The following is a 17,156-nucleotide window of genomic DNA, read 5'->3' as shown; positions in this document are numbered from 1 at the left end:
GTAGAGGAATTGGACATTTGTATAGTAACTTATGGAAATGTATATGGAATTATCTTGAAAATTTTACAATATAATCACTATATGATATAGCAATTATACATTTACCTATATGTATTTATGTATAATACATAATTATACATAATATATGCACATATATATCCAGAAAAATTAAATGTAAGGTCTCACAGAAATATACATACTATACTTATGTTCATAGCTACATATTTCACAGTAGCTAAAACATGGATATAATCCCCAGTGTCCATAAGTAGATAGACGAGAAAAATGTGGTAAATACACACAATGGAATATTCCATGTTAAAAAGGAAGGAAATTGTGACATGATCCACAAGACCAACTTTGAAAACATTATGCTAAAAAAAAAAGTCAGTCCAAATATAAGTGCTGGAGGATTCCACTTCCACGGGTACTTAGAGCAGTCAAAATTGAGAGACAGAAAGTAGAATGTAGTGGCCAAAGACTAAGGAGAGCAATGTGGAACTGTCTAAGGGGTGCAGAACCTCACTTTTGCTAGATGAAGAATTCTAGTATGGTAGTGTCAGTCACAGAACAACGTGAATGGACTGAATGCCACAGAGCTGTGTATTAAGCAGTGCACAGACAGTAAATTTCATGTCTTTCTGGTTCTAAATTTCCCTCCCATCCTTTACCCACGTGTAAGAGCTGGATAGACTCTTCCAAGCGTAAGCTGGCCTCAAGTAGATCCAAGGCAGCAAAACGCTCAGCTGTCCAAGTTGGGAGAGAAAACCACACACCCCATTTCTATGAAATACAAATTTTCCAAGCTTTTGTTACCTGTGTGTATAAATCTGATACTTACCCATCAAAGCCACTTACAATGTTTTCAGGAAGAAATGAACCTTCTGTTGGTCAATTAACTCCATGAGATAAGTACTGTGGCAGGCTTTCTTCTAGAAAGGGGAAGTAGGAATGATTTGTGACAGTAATTAACATCAAACACAGAAATGAGAATGCAATTTGGAACAGAATCCAAAGAGGAAACAGTCCATCCAAATTCAGTTCTGGAGCTAGAAGACTATTTCCTTCCCACTGAGACACTCCTCGCAGGGTGGGGATGAGGGTCCCCTGGCAGTGAGGCCTCCCTGATTGGTGAAGTTTGGTTTCCAAATCAGCCCCCTTTAATGGGCTGTGATTAAATTTGTCCAAGGTGTAATATAATCTCCTTGACTTCACATTCCACACCCCATCTCCAGCCCTATTTTATCTTGTATAGCAAGATGGAGTTTGGGTTAACAGACCTTGGTAAAAAGGGCAGGCAAGTAGAGTTTTCCAAGGATGCCTTTAGCAAGGTATAAGCTTTGAAGGTCAGCAGAGAAAAGTTCCTATACCCTAATCTACTTCCTGATGCCTGGAATTCCTCCTCTGGAAACAATGTCTGTTCCTCAGTGAAGGAGATCTCTAAATGCCTTCACAGCTAACTCCCTCTGGAAGAAGGAGCACAGGGTCTTAACTCATCCACCGTGAGATAGACCGGGCAGGTGATCCTAGCTGCTCCTTCTCTGAGAGCAGTTCTGCATAAGTCCTAAGAAAAGATGAGTAAGCTCCTGGGTATCTGGGAGAGAGCAGGAGGAGTCCAGAAGAGGAGTGGGACACAAAGCCTGAAGCCGGAGTACCAAGGACACACTTGGCCCCATGCACCTCACAGCCTTGCCCAGAGGTAGATCCAATACAATGAGGGCTCACAAACCTGCCCTGACATGAAGCCTGTAAGAGAGAGATGGCTGGAGGGATGCAAACTGTGGGGGCTGGCACCCAGCTGTCCCTCACTGGGTATATTACTTTTCACATTGCTGGGACGTTCAAAGGAGACACAATCGGTCACTGCAAGGAAGATGCAGTGACAGGAGAAGGAGGCAGCTGGTTTCATGGAGTGCCACGGTCAGAATCTGACGGCAGAGTGAAGGCTTGTGCTCCGCTCACTTCCTCATTTTTACCTGGTCCAGGAACCCAGCCCGCAGAATGGTACTTTCCACAGTTAGGCCGCCTCAACCTAATCTAGAAAAATCCCTCACTGACACTCCAGGATTTGTCTGCTAGGTGATTCTAGTTCCTGTCAAGTTGATAATATTAACCATCGCAGTGACCGTGTAAACTTGAGTATTTCCTTACCTTTAGAATAACTAGCATCCCAGGTCACCACCAGGACACTGTCTACACTTCCTTTGCTTCCTGGTGCACCCCAGTTCACAGTCTGTGAGGCAAAAGGCACTCAATAAATATTGGTTAAAGTCTTGAATAACATAAGTTGTTTTCCCTCATCATCTGGAGGCCTACTGTACTTTTGCAAAAATAAAAACAATTTCAAGCAAGCACTTTTAACCACTAAGCTATCTCCCCAACACTGTGAAAACAATTTCAATCACTCCATTTAAGTAAGCATTCAGCATTAACCTACCTGACAAACTTCAAGTCCTTTGAATTGCTTTTAGAAATTGGTCCTAAGAAATAGAAACATGATGAAAGGTTTATACCAAATGACATATTTATTTATACCAAATGACATATTTATTATTATAATTTATAAACATACTAAAAAATTGTAATCAGTCTAATGTCCTAAAATGGAAGTGTTTAAAATTAATTACAATGCAGTAAAGATAAGGCATTCATCTCTGGATATTCATGAGGGGGGTAGTTTCATGACTCCCCAACCCCCAAAATACCAAAGCCCACAGCTGCTCAAGTCCCTAATGCAAAGTGATGTAGTACTGGACGCTCCCATGTGCTTTAACTCATCTCTAGATTATTTCCAATTCCTGAAGCAATGCAAAGGTTCTGCAAGTAGATGTTATGATGTAGGATTTGGGGGATAATGACAAGAAAAGAAGTCTATACAAGAGCAGTAGAGACACTTTTTTCCCAAATGTTTTCAATCTGTGGCTAGTTGAATCCAGGAAAGCAAAACCTACAGACACAAACAGCCCACTGTACCATGCAGCCAGGCAAAAATGTGTGTTCAAAGAATGTGTGATAATGAGGAGCTTTCATTCATTGTGTTAAATTCTTATTTTAATATTTTTATGTATTTATTTGCAACTGGAAAGCGACAGAGAAAAAAAAAGAGAGAGAGAGAGAGAGATAGAGAATGGGCACACCAGGGCTTCCAGCCACTGCAAACTGCACATGGATGAGCCACTGTGCATCTGGCTTTACATGGGTACTGGGGAATCAAACTGGGGTGTCAGGCTTTGCAGGCAAGTGCCTTAACTGCTGCACTATCTCTTCAGGACATTATGTTAAATTCTAAATGTAACATGCATACATTATATAAGCAAGTCTTGAGATTTGAAAATACATATTTTTTAGTTTATTTATTTGAGAGAGAGTGAGAGAGAGATTGGGCACACCAGGGCCTCCAGCCACTGCAAATGAATTCCAGACGCATGTGCCACCTTGTGCATCTGGCTTATGTGGGTCCTGAGGAATCGAACCTACATCCTTTGGCTTTGTAGGCAAACTCTTTAACTGCTAAGCCATCTCCCCAGCCTGAAAATACATGTATTTTATATAACACTCAAAAATATTTAGAAAAGAATTAGATACAAGGTCAGTTGTTGTAAACTCTGAGAAGTCTAATTTGGAATAGTTTTGCAGAGTCTTCCATGTTGGGGGAGTATTCCTGTATGTGTGTGTATTTTCTGTATATGGGTACATCTGGGTAGTGTACATATACATGTACGCACATGCATGTAGAGGTCACAGGAGGACAACTGCAGGTGTCATTGAACTGAGGTTCTCATGCTTGCAATGCAAGCACTTTTTTCACTGAGTTATTCCACCAGCTTCTGAATTCTCTTTTTATACTTTTTTCCTCTAGATTTTCTTCAAAATCATATTCTATTCTTTTGTGTATGTGCTTTCACAGGGGGTGTATGTGTATGCCTGTGGCCCATGTGTGGGAGGGGTGTACACAAACTGATATGTCTCCATTGATCTAAGAAACAAATGTTATGGGTCATGATATGTGGAGCCATTGTTACATCTATGGCCTGTGGTTGACTGAAACTTCATTAAGCCAATGCATGACTATATATGATTAAGTTCTAAATATTAATGTTAATTTTATTCTGGATATCAATGATATCAAAAAATCACAATTTTAACAGACAAATGTATACATTTGTGTCTTTGGTGGCAAATACTCTTCTGAGTCTTTCCACCAAATATAAAGTATGCTCCTATATACCTTTGTGTTGCCTTGGTAATACTGCCCACCACATAGTATATGTGAAATAATTAATTGCTAAGTTCGATCAAACATAATTTCAGGCCAGGTGTGGTGGCACACACCTTTGATCCCAGCACTCAGGAGGCAAAGGTAGGAGGATCGCCATGAGTTCGAGGCCATCCTGAAACTACATACTGAATTCCAGGTCATCCTGGGATAGAGCAAGACCTTACCTCTGAAAAAAGAAATTCATTCAGATTGCCAAAAAATGTCATAATTTTCAAAATGTCCATGTCATTCATACCTTATAAATGATAGTTAGTGGGGTGTGGTGGAGCATGCCTTTAATCCCAGCACTCGGGAGGCAGAGGTAGAAGGATTGCTGTGAGTTCAAGGCCACCCTGAGACTCCATAGTGAATTCCAGGTTTGCCTGGGGTAGAGTGAGACCCTACTTTGAAAAATCAAAATAAATAAATAAATAATGGCTAGACTTCATTAAGGCCATTACTTTATTTAAATATCCAGTGACCCCACCCCCGCTACCTTCAGAGCCTACCTCCCATCCATCTCTCTGATCTGACCCTTCTTCCAACATTCTGTTTTCTGACCACACAGGGTTCTCAATATATAAGTACACTTTCTTCTCCTCTGTGGCTTCTCACATAGCCTTTACTTCCATGACCATTTAGCAAACTTCCACTTATCCCTTGTGGTTGCTTGAATGTAAAATGTCCCCATAACCTCAAGTGTATGTGATTAAGTTTCCTACTTAGCTTAGAGCATTTTGTAGATGGAGCCTTGCCGGAGGAGGTGTGTTCTTTGGGGGAGTGATCTTAGGGATGTTATAGCCAGCTTCCCTTTGCTAGAGACATGCTCACTGCAGTCTCCACCTGCTGTGGCAGAGCTGATGTCCAGCCTCTTTTCAGGCCACATTTTCCCTGTCATGATGGGGCTTCCCCTTGAGACAGTAAGCCAAAATAAAAAATTTTCCTCCATCAGCTATTTTTGGTTAGACACTTTTCCCAGCAACAAATAGATAACTAAAGCAGAAAATTGGCACTAGACAGTAGAGTCATTACTGCTAGAAACCTGACTGTGTGGCTTTTAGCCTTTTGGAATTGACTTGCAAGAGGAATTTGAAAGGATCTTAAACCTTAACATAAGAGATGCCTTGCTGGGCTCTAAGTAAAGTCTTCGTGGACTGTTCTGCTGAAGTTGAAAGACCTAAATGCAGAAAAAACTACGGACTATGTAGTCTTCACTTATGAGGAGATTATCATTATGTCCAAACTGGGATAGAAGCAGTTTGTATGAGAGGTTTATTGCATTCTGCCTGTGTTCTAAGAACTTGAGCAGGGTTGAATTTAAAATAAATGGACTGGTGTGAGCATATGGATGTGGCACACAAATGAAAATTGGGCAGGATATATTAGCCCCATTCAGCTGCAGTTGTTTGAGAAATTACCACCATTGACATTGGGCCAAATATTGTGCATTGGGACAACAAGAAGCATGCTGACTCTTGGAAGTAGGAAGGCTGAATACTGAAGGAGTTTTCCTGATCTTCAAAGTTGATTTTATTCCTCTTTCCTCTCCCTCCTCATCTTCCGCCACTGGATTAACAAATTTGACAGCCCACCTGGTACTATTTGAGTATAACTAATGCAGCAAAGAAAGGGTCATTTGGATTTGCAATGTGGTCTGTTTTTGGTAATAGTTGCTGGTCAATGTGAGGCAGTGTTGTTGGAGTCCCTTCACAGAGGTCCAATGGAGTCATGAGGATGAACTGTGAGTTGCAATGGAAACCATAGGACTTTTGGAAATAGCAGGACTGTGGGACAACTGTCAAGGCAAGCTATTGGCTCAGGATACAGTTTTCTCCAGGCTTCATCACTGGTTACAGATGCCAGACTTGGAACTGCAGATGTCTGATGTTTGCCTGCTGGTTATTGATCTTGCATTGGCCCAGTCTCTCCTTATTATGCCTTCTTTTTGCAATTGGGAATGTTTACTCTATGCCATGATCTGTTGGAAGTATGTGACTTGTGTTTTGATTTTACAGGGCACACAATCAAGAGACTGTCTTGAATCTCAGATGAGATTTTGAACGTTTGACATAAAACTGGTAAAGATTATGGGGATTTTGAAGTTGGGCTGAGTGAATTTTGTATGGTGAGAGGTTTCTGTGTCTATGGGCCAGGGGCAGAAGGTAATGGTCTGAATGTAAAATGTCCTCACAGCCTCAGGGACTTGTGATTTAAGTTTCCTACTTAATCCTCATCTTGGGGGCATTTGTAAGGTGGAGCTCTGCTGGGAGAGCTGTGTCACCAGGGGTGGACCTGGAGGCTGAATCCAGGCCTGCATGTTCAGAGTCAGCTCATACTTACTGGTGCTGGCTCTTGTCTCTCTGCTATGGATGTATGACAAGTGAGTCAGCTTCTTCTGACATAATGAAGCTTCTTGTAGAGCCTATAAGCATAAAATAAACCCTTTCCTCCCATAAGCTGCTTCTGGTCAGGTGTTGCTCCTAGCAACAAGAAGGTAACTGCAACATCCCTCAAGTTCCTTTCATATGTATCTCCTGGCTTTGAATTTCTGGAACTTACCCTTCTGCTCCTCCAACCACATGTTCTGTGTGGCTTGCATTCATTTCATCATGTTTAGTACCATTTTACATGGTCAATGTTTATATGTCTCTGTCCCTCTCTAAATCTAAAGCTTGCAAAAAGATACGACCCATACATATGTTAGGACCTCCATTTTCTATCATTCCCTTAATCTAAAAATTAAGAAAAATAAAGCCTTATGTGCAATATCCAAAGTTTAGTTATATTGTTTTATATTGCATTGTATTATTGTGCTTATTATGCATTCTTTATGGGATCATACATCCTTGAGACCACTTATATGGGTCTGATACTCAACAACTTACAGGGAAGACAATCCCCATTAATGAGGAGAGTAGCTATTACCACACCTTCATTCAAATATGCTCCTTAATATTTTAGTTGCCACAATAACTGTACAAATTTATGGAGCACAATGTGATAATACAATACTTAAGATATGGTGTGGTGATTTTAACATAAAATGTTCCCAAGAACCCCAAGTGTTTGTGATATAGCCTCCTACTTAGTCCCTAGATGACAGGGAGAGCTTTTGGGAGGTGGTGCCGTTCTGGAGGATATGTGGCATTGGAGGTAGACCCTGAGATTTATTTAGTCCAGCCTATTGGGAGTTCAGAGCTCTCTTACTCTTGCTGCTGCCTTCTATTGATATATGATAATAGACGACATGACAAGATGTAGCAAGATGTGATGCCACAGCTGTCTGCTCTGCCATGTTTTTCCCACCAAGTTAGAAATACTCCTCAAAACTGAAAGCCAAAATAAACCCTTTTCTCCCTTAAGCTGCTTCTGGTCAGGTGTTTTTTTGTTTTGTTTTGTTTTTAATTTGTATGTATTTATTTATTTTGAGAGACAGAAAGAGGCAGATAGAGAAAATGGGCACACCAGGGCCTCCAGCCACTGTAAACAAACTCCAAACAAGTGCACCCCCTTATGCATCTGGCTTTCGTGGGTACTGGGGAACCAAACCTGGGTCCTTAGAATTCATTGGCAAACACCTTAACCACTAAGCCATCTCTACAGCCCTGGTCAGATGTTTTTGTCCCAGCAATGATAAGGTATCTGCCATACATGGTATTTGAAAATAAAATAGGTTTTGCTTGTTTTGTTGTTGTTGTTTTTAGTTTTTCAAGGTAGGGTCTCACTCTAGCCCAGGCTGACCTGAAATTTGCTATGTAATCTCATAGCAACAATCCTCCTACTTCTGCCTTCCAAGTGCTGGGATTAAATGCATGTACCACCACTCCCCGAAATTCACTATGTAGTCTCAGTGTGGCCTTGAACTCATGGCAATCCTCCTACCTCTGACTCCTAAGGGCATGCACCACCATGCCCTGTAAGAGAAGTTTTTTTTTTTCATAGATTACAAATACCAATTAAAGGAGTCTCATAGACTGCATTATCTGTTTTTATTAAAATAACTCAAGAAAAGCCATTTTGGGGAGTTACGGGGGGGGGCTTTTGTTTTTGTTTTTCAAAGTAGGGTTTCACTCTAGCAGAGGCTGACCTGGAATTCACTATGTAGTCTCAGGGTGGCTTCAAATTTTCAGAGATCCTCCTACCTCTGTCTTCCAAGTGCCGGGATTAAAGGTGTGCATCACTATGCCCAGTTTAAAGTTTCTTAAAAAGACACCTAGGCAGCAAAAACAGTAAACCCTAAAGTACAAAAGCCATAAAGGGAGCTGTGGTGTAGTTCAGTGATAGAGAGTGTACTTCACATGCACAAAGCCCTTGATTAACTCCCTCAGTACCAAAAGAAAAAGAAGCCACTAAAATCAACTAATGAAATATTGAACTGTTTTTTATTCCCAAATTATAAAGGTTCAGAATAATTTCTTTCACCAAAATATTATTGCACATACTAAAAGAATGAAAATAGCTTGTGCCACTAATGAACAATATAAAACAAAATTTAAGTATTATTTGTCTTTCCCATTCTTCCAATATTTTGTCCACATTATATACCATACATATTTATATAACATACAACCAAAAAGATTAATAAACATACATACATACATATAGATAGATAGATAGAGAGAGAGAGGGAGAGGAAATAATTAATAAAAGTTCATGGAATGAAAATCTCATATGTTTGACTAGAAAAGATATAAAATAGGGCCAGGCATGGCAGCGCACCCATCAATTCCAGCACTCGTGAGGCAGAGGTAGGAGGATCTCTGTGAGTTTGAGGCCACCCTGAGACTACATAGTGAATTCCAGGTCAGCCTGGACCAGAGTGAGACCCTACCTCAAAAAAACAAAACAAAATACTCAACAGTGTGCACTGCAAGCCTTACATTTGGCCAGCCAGGCCAAATGAGCTACAATAGAGGCATGTCTGTCATGGAGGAAAACAACTGCTCTCTAATTGGACTGGAGGCCCACTCCGTGGGAGGGAATACATCCCTGATACTGAAAACCAACAAAAGGAGTAGTTGCCGGGTGTGGTGGTGCACGCCTTTAATCCCAGCACTTGGGAGACAGAGGTAGAAGGAGTGCCATGAGTTCAAGGCCACCCTGAGACTACATAGTGAATTCCAAGCCAGTCTGGGCTAGAGTGAGACCCTACCTCAAAAAAACAAAGAAAGGGCTGGAGAGATGGCTTAGCGGTTAAGCGCTTGCCTGAGAAGCCTAAGGACCCGGGTTCGAGGCTCGGTTCCCCAGGTCCCACATTAGCCAGATGCACAAGGGGGCGCACGCGTCTGGAGTTTGTTTGCAGAGGCTGGAAGCCCTGGTGCGCCCATTCTCTCTCTCTCCCTCTATCTGTCTTTCTCTCTGTGTCTGTCGCTCTCAAATTAAAAAAAAAAAAAGGAGTAGTCATGAGCCCTAGGGGTGTAACATCTGCTGGTGTCTGGCTAAACATATATACTATGCTTATCAAACTGCCCAGTAAGCACTTCTCTTAATGTTCATGCCCATATATTAATGCTACTTTCACTTTTGGTAGAGAACCTTCTCTTTTCAGATGGCAGTGACCTTGGGGTGACTCAGAAGGCATCATGGTGCTGGGAAAAAATGACAGAGGAGTGCTCAGCACTGCAATAGCTCTCTCACACCTTCCAAGGCTCAGGGTCCATTGCAGAAGAGGTGGCAGAAAGAATGTAAGAGCCAAAGGAAGGATAGGACTCCTTACAACGTGCTCCTCCAGACACTACCTACACAAGACCATCCTAATAGGAGGTAAATGATCATGACATCAAAATAAAAGAGAGACTGATCGAGAGTGGGAGGGGATATGATGGAGAGTGGAGTTTCAAAGGGGAAAGTGGGGGTAGAGAGGGCATTATTACCATGGGATATTGTTTACAATCATGGAGGTTGTTAATAAAAAATAAATTAATTATAAAAAAAAGAAAATCTCATATGTTTGACTAGTAAAGATATAAAATAGAGCCAGGTGTGGTGGCACATGCCTTTAACCCCAGCACTTGGGAAGCAGAGGCAGGATAATTGCCATGAGTTCAAGGCTACCCTGAGACTACATAGTGAATTCCAGGTCAGCCTGGGCCACAGGGAAACCCTACCTCAAAAAAAAAAAAAAAAAGATACAAAATATACCATGAGTCCCACTCATAGAATGTAAGTGAAGAAAGTTGGCTGGATTTAAATCACCTTAGAGCTGGGGAGATGCCTCAAAACTCAAAGATGCTTGCTTGCAAAGCCTGATGCCACAAGTTCAGATCCCCAGTACCCACATGAAGACCAGGTGCACATGCCACTTTTTTATTTATTTATTTATTCAAATAAATAAATAAATAAAAAGACTGCTCACAAGTTAAAATCACCTCAGACACATTTTTTTTTTAGCGTTTTCAAGGTAGGGTCTCACTCTAGCCCAAGCTGGCCTGGAATTCACTATATAATCTCAGGGTGGCCTCAAACTCACAGTGATCCTCCTACCTCTGCCTCCTGAGCGCTGGGATTAAGGGCATGTGCCACCAAGACACATCTCTTTGAGGGTGTTTCCAAAGAAGTATAGCTGTGAAGGGAAGACTCACCCTAAATGTGGGTGACACTATCTCATATCTGGGGTCCCAGACAGAATAAAAAGAAGAAAAGAAGAAAGCCAGTTGAACATCAGCAAGCTTCTGCTTCCTGACTATAAACACAATGTGAGCAGCTGCCTCATATTTTTGCCTTCATGCTTCCCCTGCTATGTTGGAGTGTGCCCAGAAACTGCAAGCCAAAATAAGCCCTTCCCTCATTAATGAGCTTTTCCAGGCATTTTGTCACAGTAAGGAGGAAGGTAACTAATACAGGGATGAAGAATTATCTCCCTTAGGAATGTCATGAACTGCTTTTCTTTAAGTTTTTTTAAATTTTTTAATTTTTAATTATTTATGAGAGAAAGAGGAAGGGACAAAGAATGGGCATGCCAGGGCCTCTAGCCACTGCAAATGAACTCCAGATCCATACAACACCATATGCATCTGCTTACATGGATGCTGGAGAATTGAACCTGGATCCTTAGGCTTCACAGGCATGTGCCTTAACTGCTAAGCCATCCCTCCAGCCCATCTACTTTATTTTATAACAAGCAAAGGGAAAGAAATACTCTCTAAAATTCAATTTGAACAGCCTAGAACTTGAATTGTTGAACTTGAATTGAACTAAATAAACGATAATGTGAAAAAAAAAATATATATATATGAAATTTCATATATATATGTATGTGTACCATATAAGAAAATATATATGTACCATATATATATATGTACCAAATATATATATGTACCATATAAGAAAATATAATAGGAATTATTTCTTGAAGTTCAGTAGCATTTTCTGGCTAGCTCTGAAGATCTGATTATTAAATAAACTCACTTGACCAAACAAAGGTACATTTGTAGTATCTTTCCTAATAACACACTGATTTCAATTCATGAATATGATGAAATTTATGGTGCCAGAAATGCCCAGGCAGTTAGGAGAAAGCTCAGAAGGAAATGAGAGGCATTTTATCACTTATCATCATGTAATGATTTAATGCTTTGAAAATGAGAGTGTGACATGTCTTATTTTCTTCTCACAAATTCTGTGATGCTTTTGTCTCTAGTTAACAAAGCAGAAGATGGGTGCATTTGATGCCCATTCATTTGTTGTTGTGCCCAAAGGGCCTGCAGAACATTTTGTCAATCTTGTTCAGCCAGACTCCCACCCCAAAAGATGTTCTTTCTGGGTACCGAGATCAGGATGGTGACTTGGGTGATGAGGTGAGCAAGCTTGGCTGCAGCAAATGACCAGTTGATGGGGCGAGATAACCAGCCTGCAGGGGGCAATTTGAGGACCGACAAAAGGGAACAGTGCTTTCAACATGGGCGGGGAACACATGGAACTTGTAAGTACTCAGTGACAGTGCTGCCTGGAACACTCCAAGGTTCAAGGAGGGTTCATACGCGTTTGTGGAGCCTAACTCTCCAGTGAGCCATAAAGTGAGTGCCACATTTGGTCAGGGGGCACCTAGTCCACCACCCCCTCCACCAGGAGCTCTTCAGCTGCCCTTCCAGACACAGTGTAAGATCCTTTGTTCCTATCACAACACCAGAAAGAATCCCCAACCTTAACATGGAGACTCTTTTATAGCCTCCAGGTCTTGGCACAGTCCATTCTCTTTTGCTTCGGGAAAAGAGGACATAACTGAAAAATCGGAACCAGAGCTTCCCTTCTTTTCCATCCCAAAGCCAATTAAAAATACAAAACTGAAGGCTGGAGAGATGGATTAGAGGTTACAGCACCTGCTTGCAAAACCAAAAGACCCAGGTTCGAGTCCCCAGGACCCACATAACCCAGATGCACAAGGTGACGCATGCATCTGGAGTTTGTTTGCAGTGGCTGGAAGCCTTGGTGTACCCATTCTCTCTGTGTGTCTCTCTCTCTTTTTCTCTCTCTGTGTCTCTCATCTGCCTCTTTTTCTCTTTCCCATAAATAAATAAGAACAAATAATTAAAAAAAAACACAAAACTGGGCTGGGGAAATACTTTAGTGGTTAAGGCGTTTGCCTGCAAAGCCTAAGGACCCAGGTTCGATTCCCCAGGACCCACGTAAGCCAGATGCACAAGGAGGCACAAGTGTCTATAGTTTGTTTGCAATGGCTAGAGGCCCTGGTGTGCCCATTCTCTCTTTCTCTTTCTCTCTATCTGCCTCTTTCTCTCTCTCTCTCTCAAGTGAATAAGTAAATAAACACAAAACTCTGCTTCTTTTTGGGGTCCCCTAGGCCTGAAAATAGCTCAGAAAGACCTTCTGACCTAGTGTATTCTCCACTTGCTCTTAGCCAAAAGGCCAAGTAGTGATTGGCCTAGTATATTCTCTTAAGTTTTCAGTCCAAACTAGTTAACTTCAAAAGGACTATGAGCAAAAATCATGTCGTTTTCCTAAGGAGGCCTTCCTGAATGATTGATATGTTCAGGTTTTCCAACTCAATGATATTTTTACTTAAAAAAAAAAAAAAAGAGTACTCTCTTGTTTTGTTGTTTGTTTGCAAACCAAATCTGCAGTCTGCATACTGCCCTCACCCTGCCTAGCAGCATCAGGGATTGCCAACAAGTGAAAGTCACAGTGGGCGCATCTAGCAAAGGGCTCCCCGTGGCTCTACTTTCTACACACAGGTTATATGTCATTAATTGAGTGCCAAAATCGACGACTGTGCTTACCCCCTTGGGTAGCTAATCCCCGCTTACTTCCTGAGAACCTACTACTAGAACAGTGAGAACAGGACTGTGTGACTCCTCTCTCAGAGACAGCATCCCATTACCCTTATTCTGTGGAGAAGCTTGAATTGCCAATTGACTACAGATAAAGCATCTCTTTCTAAAAACATCTGTTTGGAAGATGAAGAGGTCCAGAAATTAACGTGGGCTCTAAAACTAATATTTTTTTAATTGAGTTTTATTTATTTATTTGAGAGAGAAAGAAGCAGAGAGAAACAAATAAAGAGAGAGTGGGAGCGCCAGGACCTCTAAGGCACTGCAAATGAACTCCAGACACATGCACCACCTTGTGCATCTGGCTTTCATGGGTTCTGGAGAATCAAACCTAGGACCTTTGGCTTTGTAGGCAAATGTCTTAACCACTTATCCATCTCTCCAGCCCTAATATTTTAATTGTGACAGTACTTACATCCAAGAATCAAACACTAAATTTGAACTGTGCTTTCAGTAAATGATGTTCCATCACAATTCAGTTTTATTTCACACACAGTACCCACGTCATGCCACTAGACCTGACACCAACTATACTTCTGAGCTTTTGCTGCTAGGTGAAGCATGTGACTTACCTGTGACAGCATCAGGAACATCCCTGGAGACAGCAGGCAACTGACCTTTGCCCTTCTCTTTGACCTTTCCCGCCTGCAGTATGTATTGCCCTAGGACCATGAGTCCAAGAGCCATCTCCTTGGGTTGGTGAAATAACGTGCTTGCAGGAGCTGAGACCCCCAAGAAATGCCGCCATAACGAGCATGGACTATGGGTCGCCAGACTTTCATTGTTGCATTTTGTAAAATGAATGGATAATTCACACAGTGGCGTGTTACCTTTCTTCATCAGTCAGTAAATGTTTAGGATTAAGTTGTTACTACTGGTAGTTAATCAGATGGTTATAAAATCAACTGTGAAGAGATGGCGCAGTCAGGAAAGTGTATGCTTTAAAAGCATGAGGATCTGAATTGGATCCTAGTAGCCATGTAAAATGCAGGGCACAGTAACACATGTCTATGATGCAGGCACAGGGGCGGGGCAGAGACAGCCAGATCTCTGGGGCTCGCTGGCTTGCTCATCTAGCCTAATTGGTGAGCTCCAAGTCAATGAGAAACCCAAAAAGGTGGACAGCATCCTGAGAAACATCACTGACGTTGTCCACTGGCTTCCACACATACACGCTTATACAAACATGCTCATGCATGCACGCGCATGCACACACACACACACCACAAGTAAAATCAGCTATGAAAAGCAACATTATTCTTCATGTTTTCCGTTAGGGATAGTTCGGCATCCTTCACCATCTTCAGGCCCCACATTGCTTCCGTCCTCTTTTAAGTGCCTTCAGGTGGCAGCCAGCAGCTGTGTCCCATTGCACTCTCACAGTAGAAGCTGAGCTCTGACACCTGGACAGTGAGATTTTCAGTTACTCAGACGAGCTAAAGATTGACCTTTCAGCTAGGGTGTAGCTCTGGGAGAAACAGCACGCTCCTCTGTGGGTCTCAGCAGGACATTCCACAGAAGCACTTCTCCGCCAACACCTTGTTCAGTCATTAGGCTCTAGAAAGTTTAGATACAGGCTGATTTTCCACAGCCATAGAAAACATGCTCGGTCAGAGGAAGACCTAGTCAATATGCACTCACACATTAAATATTCTATAGTCTCTTATCTTTATTATTTTTTAGTGGCACCTTTAATCTTTAATTTGGTATCTATTCATGCTTTAGTTTCCCTTTTCAGTCAGGGCGTAACTTTCCAGGGTAGATGAAAGATGAGAATAAGGCACTGTGGTGTCAATCTTCATGACCTACCTGACCGTGTCACTGAACTGTGAGTTATTTGAGGGCCAGGGCTCTCTTTGTGCTTCTTTTTTCTCTTTCTTTTTTTAAATTTTTTAATTTTTATTTTCATTATGAGAGAGAGAGGCAGATGAGGGAGGAGAGAGACTGGGAACACTAGGACCTCCAGCCACCGCAAATGAACTCCAGATGCATATGCCACCTTGTGCACCTGACTTATGTGAGTCCTGGGGAATTGAACCTGGATCCTTTGGCTTTGCAGACAAGCGTCTTAAATACTATGTGCTTCCTTTTTCTATCTGGTGGCCAATGCATGCCTGGCATGTAGCAAATGCTCATTAAATGTTTACTTAATCCGTCAACAAATGATGATAAACAATAGAATATTAGCGAATGTCTTCAAGTCATGTTAAGATGGCCAAAGTTTAAAGAGTTTGTGATCTTTTAGACATGAAATAAGATGTTGAATCCCATATCAGTAAGGTACGAAGGAAAGCTACTGGAAACAGCACAGCTATGGAGTACGTAGCTGACACCACACAATGAAGGCCAGCTGCCTCTGAATTCTGCTCCGTCCCATGCAGAAGGCAGTGAGGGAAGCATCTTTTTTATAAAGGAAAGTTTGTTTATTTATTTATTTATTTGACAGAGCAAAAGAGAGAGAGTGTGTGTGCGCCAGGGTCTCCAGCCACTGCAAATGAACTCCAGACGCTTGCGCCCCCTTGTGCATCTGGCTAATGTGGGTCCTGGGGAATTGAACCTGGGTCCTTTGGCTTTACAGGCAAACACCTTAACCACTAAGCCATCCCTCCAGCCCAAGGGAAATATCTTAATTAATGTAAGCTTTTTAGACTTACTGAAAATATAAATAGCCTTGGAGAAAGAGTTCTAATTTTGTCAGAATTGATTCTCAGGATATTATTCTATAAAGTGTCCTTTGTTTAGTGATGGCTGATTGTCTCAATGAGATGGTGGAGAGACAGGACCGAGCAGTGGGGAATGGGGACAATGTACAAGAGATTAAGAGCTTGAGAGCTGGTGTGGTGGCGCACGCCTTTAATCCCGGCTCTTGGGAGGCAGAGGTAGGAGGATCATCATGAGTTCTAGGCCAACCTGAGATACATAGTGAATTTAAAATATTTAAAACAAAAAATTAAGAGCTTGAGGACTGGGGTGGTGGTTCAGTTCCCTTGGTAAAATGCTTGTCACACAAGTATGAGGACCAGTTTGAATCCATAGCACCTACATGAATGCCAGGTGGATAGAGCAACCTGCCTGTGACCCCAGCACTCTGAAGGAGGAAGCAGGATCTAGCTAACTAGCTAGACTAACTCCGTGAGCTCTGAGTTCACTGGTGGAAACTGGAGAGCAAGCATAGAGGGAGTCACCTGACTTTGACCTCGGACCTCACACACTTGCATAACCATGTGCACACATACTCTCTCACACACACAGGAGGAGGAGAGCTTGAATGAAACTATTGAAGATGTGTAAAGGTCATGGACATGCTTTATGTTGGATTCTTTTGGAATCCATGTCCCTTTTTCTCAGTAACATCACTAATTCATTTGAGGAAATTTTCCTCATTCCCAACTAGCCAGGAAAATAAATATATTAGGGGCAAAAGACCCAGGCCTGTGAGGCAGTAGTAAGGGGGTTGTGCATGAGTGGAATCTTACCCTCTGTGCAGGATGAACTCCAAAGCAGCAGCCCAAACTAGAGATGCCCACACAGTTGAGGTGTAAGCCAAATAGTTCAGGAAGTCCTCTAACCCAGAGACTCTCTTTTCTTTTTTTCCCTGAGGTAGGCTCCTGTAG

The sequence above is a fragment of the Jaculus jaculus genome, chromosome 11, assembly GCF_020740685.1.
Source record: "Jaculus jaculus isolate mJacJac1 chromosome 11, mJacJac1.mat.Y.cur, whole genome shotgun sequence".
Lineage (NCBI taxonomy): Eukaryota > Metazoa > Chordata > Mammalia > Rodentia > Dipodidae > Jaculus > Jaculus jaculus.
This window is presented reverse-complemented; position numbering follows the sequence as displayed.